The sequence below is a fragment of the Magallana gigas genome, chromosome 1 (genome assembly GCF_963853765.1).
Source record: "Magallana gigas chromosome 1, xbMagGiga1.1, whole genome shotgun sequence".
NCBI classification, from domain to species: Eukaryota; Metazoa; Mollusca; class Bivalvia; order Ostreida; family Ostreidae; genus Magallana; species Magallana gigas.
The window spans coordinates 25788393-25797942 of NC_088853.1; the positions used below are offsets into that span (position 1 = coordinate 25788393).

General features: G+C 33.3%; 1 long non-coding RNA gene across 1 annotated transcript; it reads left to right on the top strand.

The window, feature by feature from the left end:
* The first annotated feature begins 1068 nt into the window (after positions 1–1068).
* LOC136273577 (uncharacterized) lies at positions 1069–4500 on the top strand. The gene is made up of 4 exons (XR_010711747.1): positions 1069–1489; positions 3519–3609; positions 3849–4028; positions 4335–4500. It is a non-coding gene; the product is annotated as an uncharacterized lncRNA (long non-coding RNA).
* The last annotated feature ends 5050 nt before the right edge of the window (positions 4501–9550 follow it).

Sequence of the window (9550 nt, forward strand, 5' to 3'; positions counted from 1 at the left end):
TTGTTCCAGTCAAATTAATGTGTATTGCCTCAAATGTTTATTTTAAAGAAATCAATGCGGCTGTTCCTATGACTCCGTACCACATTTTAACTGCGTGTTTTTAGATGAAATGTATAACGTTTAGTAGTAAAAATCGTATTAAATTGCCCTTAAAATATTAATTAGAATATGATTCAAAGATATGTTATGAATTAGTGAGGAGTATTAGAAAATCCGAAGAAAAATTATGTCGGGTGGAAGTGATTACTTCGATCGATACTTATGTAAACATTACTAACAAATCCATATTGGTTACACGGAACAGCCGTCAAAATGACCTAGATGGTATCTCAAAAGGAGAAACGATCTGTAGAAATACTGGGCTGTTAGTAGAGTAGAATTAAAGGTTATCGTGAATGAAGAAATAAAGTACGAATTTTCGTGAATATAACTAAATTCGAATGCAAACAGTATTTCTTGTAAAAAGCCTACATATGAAATGTCAGCTTTGTTTATGTATCCTGTCAAAAGTGAGAATTTCTTCTTCTTTTTTTAAAGTTCATGAGGCACAACTCTTTTAAAAATGTAGGTTTTTTTATATTAACAGTTGTTAGAGATTTTGAGAACTGCAATACTCAGTATGTGACGTTACTATAATAATATCATTCTGTTACCTAAGAAACTCAATGTTTATTATTAAAATATCATGATAAAAGTCCTATCTTTTAAGGAATCCGTTCAGCTTTGTTATTTAGATATTTTATAAGACTCCATAAAACTTATTTTTTTATGACTATTGTTGCTCAGAGGACCAATGTGGCCTATAAGCGTCTTGCTATTTATTTCCATCGATGAGCCGTTCTCTCAAAGTTAAAAACCGTCTGATACAGAAATAATTCAAGTCTGAATAATGCATGATTACGATTAATGAATGCACTTTGTATAGCGCGACCTGCTTGCAGAGAGCGTGAAATTAATGATTTTTTTCCAGCTCTGGTGACTCTACTTATTGATCAGAAGATTGATGATTACAAAACGTTGCAAAATATTTGTTCATGTTTTCTCTCATAAGACAAGTCCTTGAATAAGTAAAATTGATAGTAAAAGATTGAAGATCTTAGAGCGCTATTTTGAACATGAAATGAATTACACAGGTTATTTATTACCCGTGCTTGAAACAAACATACATATGTCATTTACTGGATTCTACAGTTTACGGTTTATTTTAATTTTTTTTCTGAATATCCATCTGTGTAAGTCCGAACTCGGACATAGCTATTCGATGCTACAATATGGACGAAAACTCGAAAAAAGGATGATATCGTCGTATATTAATTACAGTATTCTTGATTGTGTGGAGGATTGTCTGAGAACAACACGATGTCGGTCCGTCAACTACCACCAGGGAGCCCACTTCTGTCAGACCAACTTTGAAAACTGGACAAATGAACCTGATCTCTACACAGAGAATTCTGGCTGGATATACAGTGATATAGACAACTGGGACAGGGTAAAAATATAGATATAGTCCTAAATACATGAGCTTGTTTAATTCGGTTTATACATGTACCTATCCTATTTTATTATTGATTTACATTGTTGAACCCATTTTCTTGTTGTCGTTTTCTTTAATATATATATATAGCTGGTTAGATATAAAATTAGTTTGAAGGAGAAGAAAAATGAGCTTATTTTTAAAATCATTTTAATAATATCAAAACAATAAAAAGCTATTAAAATGTCAACTGTTGCCCGTTATACAGAGTTTTAATCTTCATCATTCAAATGTTTTAATGTAATTGGCTTTATTTTCTAGCCTATCAAAAATGCAAGTTCAAGTTGTAGTAGCTATTTACTCTTAAAATCTAAGGAAAATCATAAAACTTAGATTTAACAACCGTTTATCTTGAAATATTTACCCTAGATTTTATTTAGCAAATTTGAGTGTGCTCTACATTCGGAATTATTTTTCCTTAAAAAGTCATCAACAATCAAAAAGAAGTGTAAATAAAAAGTTTTCTGAATGCTGGTTTCAACTCCATAGTATATGAACAGGTGTCCGTACGAAGGATTCATTTAAAAATTCTGTTTATATACTCCATATAATATCAAATGAATCGGAATTGTTGTGAAAGTTAATGCTACCACCTCGATACAAGAGTCAATTTATTCACAAAAGTATTTTCTGCACCTTCGTTGCTTTGTCAAAAACCGACCATCGATCATGCCTAGAGATCAAATTGAATTCTAGTTACAGTATTTCTAGAAGCGGCTGTAATGTACGATATCCAAACGTTAGCTAACATTGTGCATTTCAATTGTGTGACACTTAAAGCTGACATGAATTCATAAATACGCATTATTTCCCTTTTATCTCCGACTACCGCCATATTGATTGCCTATTTATATCGTTCTTCTCATTGCTACCCCCCCCCCCCCCCCTTATAAAAGGCTGAGAGCACTATTCATGTACACCGCATTCAGGTAATTCATACACCCATACACGTTATATTGAAAGAAAATACCCGTACAAACTCTTAGAAAAGACAGACTGAAATCCAGGCACACATACTTAAAAAATCCTCGATATCTGTAAACCGTATTCCTGTGTACGTTTTCACATCGCATCTGCACACTGTGGTAGATCGAGCAATGTCACTGATCACATGGATTTTAAAAACGGAGCTTTTTGGTAGAAACTGGCGAAAACTCTGTACCGTTGTTGCTTTCCTCGATTTACTATTACTGTGTTGGATGTAATGCCGCCAGGGGTTTTTAAAAAGATGCAGACGTTAGGCACTCCATATGAACGACACACGTGTTTGATGTGCATGCGAAGTTAAGCAGTATTATCTGAGCAAAATAATACGGATATCTTGAAAATTCTTTCAAAGAATAAAAAGATTTTGTGTTTTATTGATTGTAGTTTCCTTTATTCTTTATTACAAACATTTTAATACAATGTGTAGTTCATGCATTTTTAAGTCCGCTTAACCTGAGGGACTCGATCGAAAAGCAACCGACCGTAAGAATATATACCCCTGTGGCAGTAGAGGAGCGATCGAAACTAGTAAGGCGACCAAATGCTTTTATGAATTCATGTCAGCTTAAATATTGGATTGCTTTAAACTTATAATTAATCTATGAATTATGAATAGGATTCTGAAAAACTTTTTGACGTAAAAATTTCAAGATTAACGGTATACTGCTCTTTCAAATGAATTCTTTTGTATTAAAAACTAAGCCACGTTAGCATCTTATTTTAGTATTATTTTTTGGCAATGATCGAAAATTTTATAAATCATTAAAGAAAACTTTAAGTTGTTGAATTTACTTCTTAAATGATTTAATAAAGTGATGACCATGATAACCTCACGCTGTCTGTGGTTTCCCTCCACTTGCATACGTATTAGATGAGCTGGTTAGAACTGGATCTTGAGATTTCAGTTTTTCCAGTTTCTATAGCTGTGCATACCAAATAATTTCTGTAAGAAATACAGTTTCTTTCTTTGCACCTGATGCCTTGCAAACTTTTTCAGGAGATTACAGGAGCCTGTTTGCAGTCAGACTGTGCCATTAACGAAAAGTGCATTCCAAAACCTTTGAACCAGTTCACCTGCATTCTTTCAGGTTTAAATTGTGCTTCAAGCAGTTTTAATGGTTTATTTGCAATGTACATATATCAATGCACGATTAAATGTAACAAAACAATTAGTTTAAAATTTAATTATATGCCAAATTAAACGCAAATAACTAATTAATTAGAAATGTACATTGATATACAGCTCTGTTCGTTAGTTTATTTATGTTAAAATTAAAAATAATCAATAAAATCCGATGAAAATGATAATATTTGTATTTCAATTTAGATTGCGGAGTACCTAATGATGAAGGCTACTCAATGGAAAATGTACAAGAAAACGATGCCATTGGTATATCAAGGAGAATTCATGTAACTTGTACAGCCGGATACAACAAAGAAGGTTCCGAACTCCTTGTTTGTCAATCTGACGGTGTCTGGAAAACAAGTTTGAAATGCACCAATAATCGTATGATTTTTCTCCTTTTATATATCAATTCTATAAAAATATAATAATTGTATGTTAATATCGTGAATAGAACTTCTTTACATAGATTAAAATAAAACCATAAAAATCTCAATAAGAAATGATTTTCTCAACCAAGCATTTATGGTCAGCATTTCTAAAAACTGCCATTTAATTCAATAAAAACACTAACATGTTCGAAAGACATGCATTTCTCGCCCTAAAAAGTTAAGTTCTTTTGAAAGCTTTTAAATCAAGGCTGAATTTTGGTTTCTTGTTAAATCTAAACCTGTTTTTCATTTTTTAAAGTATTCAGTAAAACGGCTTGTGAAAAAGAAGAGATGAAACTAGATTGCGCAGCTGGAAACATTAGCATCGTGGAAGCCATCTACGGACGAACAGAAGGCAGCACTGTCTGTTATTCGACAAAAATAGAAACAACTGAATGTCGGTCTACAAAATCAGAGGCAATCGTAAAAAGTGTATGTGATGCAAAACCAAATTGTAGCATAACTGTTTCAAATTCTGCTTTAGGTGGAGACCCGTGTACCGGTACACATAAATACTTGAATGTAAAGTTTACCTGTCTTTGAGAGACCCCTTATCGTCTGTTAATGAATCTGCAAATAAGTATATTGTGATTTAATTTCAAACACTGTAAATGATTTAATTTTAGTCACAGTTGTCTGTTTTCGGGGATAAATGATCACATCATGCTATTTTGTTGAACATTTGTAAAATGGTTATCTAAATAAAAAAGAGAAAGTAATACAAAAAAATGTTTCATCGTAGGGATTTGCACGCGTGAAATCACAGCAAGATTATATTTGATGATTTTAGCTAATGGTCATTAAATTCCGTGTACAAATCCATCTTGCAGTGAATTACTGATAAATCGATTACATCTAACCAGTTGTATTGATAGATTTTTTTTAAATTTTCGGAATTGGGTGGGTGGACAACTTCATAGAATCTATGTAATGGTGGAAGTGCGGGATCGAGTGATTTACTCCAGCAACGATTCCGGCTCAAATCGTATATAAATTTTTATAAAATTTTCTTACCAGAACTTAAAAAATGATTGTTGATGTATCAAGCATAAATTAATCTGAAAAAAAAAATTATAGTCAATATATCAGTTTTTTGTGCGCTTGTCAACAACACAAGTTGAATTTTTCTGCCATATGAACTGACTTCTTACATTTAAATTTTGCGACGGCCAATGAAAATGCAGGATCGTGTCTTGAAATGAGTATATAAAAATCTTCTTTTTTAAACATAAATATTGCATTTAATATGAATTTTATATACTATTTTCTTTTCTTTACGATGCTATAGTGATATAACGACATAAAATGATTATTTACATAGATATCAAGCTTAAATCAATTATAACCTCGCGATAACTGTCATTGCTGCTGACAAAAAAACACTGGTAGACATTTTGGTATGTTTTATTGGGTTTTGATTATATACGAATTTTTTGTTCTACCTGAATGAGAAAGATCCTACGGAATTGGAATTGTCCTCTCTGACATATATTATTTTTCAAATAATATTTGCAATATGACAAAAGTAGTCATATTCCAAACATTATTTTTTTTTAAAATAATATATGTCACTTTTGACAGTTATAACTGAAAGACTTTTAAAATTAATATTTCATTTTTTTCACTGGTTTAATATTTAACAGTCATCCCGAACCGTTAAGACTAGATACCCGATTTCTAAAGGTCCTTCACTCCAAATATTGAAAATTTCCCAAAATTTCAAATGACAACTGGTTGAGGTAGCCTAAAACCCATGTATGCAACGATATAACTTGAGGTACAAGAACATAATGCCGACTCCAGCTGATGAAAATTCATGACTTTCTTATCGTAACAAAAATTATCTGAAGCAGTTGCCATTGACACACTGCCATTTTGTTAAACAGGTGCAGATGAGAGTTGGTTTTTCTCCCTTATTGCTAATATCAAATCTTCCTATGAATCTATACGACAGGCCACCTTCAACCGATTCACGCCATCCACACGCCACAACGTACAACTTATGGATGTCAAACAGAAAGATGCTGAATGTGTTGATGACTTCGTCCATCGAGTGACCTCCCTAACAACAGAAAGGACACTGGACCAGGGATGGACATCACCGTCTTTATGAATGGCCTGAAACCAGACCTAAGCGCAGAAGTAATCGAGGCGGACCTCCAGACGGTGGAGGACCTGAGGAACATGGCAAAGCGACGCCGAACGACCACCCCGACGGTGCAGGAATCTTTAAACTTTCTCTTTTAAATGCATTACAGGATATGCGTGAGGATGTGCGAAAAAACCGCCAGCAACGCCCATACTGCATTGTACCAGCCTTGTCGAGAACATCTTCATCGGTCAAGATCCCAAGGATATCAACAAGAAATTTTCTTTCTGGAATTTCCAGAAGGATTTTGCCGACAATATCCAGTCTAAGAGGTTTGGGACAATAACCGACAATACAATTTGCACATTCAATATGGGACTACTGTACAACACGATCGACACTCGGCTGGACTATAACGCGATTGACACTCGAGTGGTAGCCCTCGTACATAATAGTAGAAATAACCGACTAAAGTACAAATCAACATTTCAACATTTTTAAGGATTTTACATAAATTTTAATACAGATCAGCGATATCCGCACGTCTGTCTGATTCCTACTAATGTACAAAAGAATTTCAACTGTATATAAAAAAAACTATGTAACATGTGTGAAACGATATTATAATAATATAATAGCTAAGATCATAACACTCGAGTTAAGCCCTAATTAGTAAATTATATATCCAATTAATCCCCATTGAATAATTGAAAGCCTGTGAGTTATTCTAGCAGTTTAAAGATGACAGGTGATAAAATTCAAATATCTGAATCCCTATGACATTTGATGCTTTACAATCATAAAATTAGGCATACAACTACATGGAATTGAGAATTAAACAACATATAAATTAACAGAAGCGTTTCCTAGACAATAACCATAATCAAACCCTGAGAGAGTATATTAATGAAAATTGCACACAAATTTAGAAGAAGAAAAAATTAAGAAAAATTGGACACGATAACCTGGTCTTTACAAAAATTTAGATTATTGAGAATCATAATTTGTACATGACAGTAGCCCTCTCCAGTACAGTGACTATCATAGAATATACACATACGCAAAAAATAATATAAGAAAGCAAATTCAAAAATAGTAAAAAGGTAAAAATGACAATAACAAAACGTCAACCATCTCGAAAATCCATAAAACGAAATACAAATTCAAATCAGAACAACACGGACCTCCCAATAGATAGAGGTAGGATCAGGTGCCTAGGAGGAGTGAGCATCCTCTGCTGACCGGTCACACCCGCCGTGTGCTCTTTGTCGTAATCGGGAAAAACGAAAATGTCCGTAGACAATTAGGTAATAAGTTATGATCTAAACAAATGTAACAATAACAAGGTTTCAAAGGGTGGGCGATAGGTAGTGACAATTGAAAACAGCATTATCTATTTCAGACTGTAATCTCTGTGCTGTATAGCCTCAATAACACAGATGAGGTTTCAATATTATAACATAAATGGCAAATGAGAATGGTTGGCGAGTACTAAGAAACACTCAGAAGTCGCAAACACCTGAATCTCAGATTGTTCCGAGTATGTCATATCACGTGATCAAGGGGTATAAATACGCAGATATCGTGAGTCTGCAGCAATTTGCAGTGTAGACGCTGAAGAGAAAACTTCGAGGGTATGATATTGTTCAGCGATTTGCACCATCATATAAAAAAGCATCATCATATAATAAAGCACCATCTTCACATAAAAAAGCACCTTCACATAAAAAAGCATCATCACATAAAAAAGCTCCATCTTCATATAATAAAGCACCATCTTCATATAATAAGGCACCACCTTCATATAATAAAGCACCATCTTCATATAATAAAGCACCATCTTCATATAATAAAGCACCATCTTCACATAAAAAAGCACCATCTTCATATAATAAAGCTCCACCTTCATATAATAAGGCACCACCTTCATATAGTAAAGCACCATTTTCACATGAAATAACCACAGCATAATATAATAAATCACCATCTACATATAAAATAGCCACATAAGGCAGCTATGGCGTTCCATACGTTTTATAAAATACCGTGTTTAGGCAGACACGTTACAATATCTTTTTTTGTTCTTCAAAGATTTCATCAGAAGAACATATACGTCTGATTCATGTTTTTAATCCTTTACTAATCTTAAAGTATGGGGAGGATGGCAGGCAGACGGCTTAAGATAGAAGTAAGATGCATTGGGTCTAGTATGGAGACTGAATCAAAACTCACAATCTTCCAGAGTTGATGTAGTGTCAGAATATACGTTTCTTATAATAGATATATAAACGTGAATTTAATTAAATTATGGAAGTTGATAATGGGTATGAAGTCAATTAAGTCCGTCCCGGTTTTCATCTCAAATATTCAAAATCTATACTGCTTTCTCTCGAATATTGGCAATTCATCATTTATAATGTAAGCGGATCACGAAGACGCCGTTTATATTTTAAATAGCTTTACTCCCTCTGTATTTAGCGAGAAAAATATAATTAGGATCATTAAAGAACCATTAACTGAACGCTTTAGTGAAAATGAAAAAGATGGATCATTAAGAAAATCTTTAGTGAAGATTTGTTTTATCTTTGTTTATTTATTTTTCTTTAACATTTGTTCCATCGCCCACATCTTAACCAGTCTAATCGAAATAAATTTTTATAGTCGATCGTATCTTCTCTAATAATGTTTTTTTACACAATAGTTGCAGCTGATTGATGATATAATGCTGAATGAATATCCAATAGTTCTTGGATTTGAGCATCTCTGAAACAGACTGGTGAAATGTTTTGGGAACGGTATTCCTTTCTTCACACACCGACTAACTCTGCAGGTTTTTTTTTTCAATTCTACCTGTCGCAGTGAAACTCTTTTCCCCGATGACCACCCAGTTCTTCAAGATGACTAGTGCATCAATTCACACAAATGTATAGGGGGTTAAAAATCTTCGTGCCACCGCCGACAATGACTGCAGGACTTTTTCAGTAGCGCAGCTTCTTTCCGTTGTGATGTCGCTATGTCGATGAATCCAGGACTAGGAATGTCTTGAAAAGAATCGGAACCTGTTCTTTTCACGAAAGATATTCACCTTTCGGTGTCATTTCAATAGACCAATACATTTTCCTCTTTCAATTTATTTTGCATTAAAAAATTACATTTTTGCATTGTATTCACATTCCATTGCAAAATACCTTAAGAAAAAAAAGTTTTAAAACCTATAGACTGTAAAATAAATCTAAAACAATTCTTAACAAATCTTTGCAAAATTTTACGTTTATAACGAATTAGGATATAACGAATTTACGGATATAGCGAACTGATTTTGAGTTCCGTAGAAGTGAGTAATAATGATATTTAACACCTTTATAACGAATTTCTTTATAGTTTAA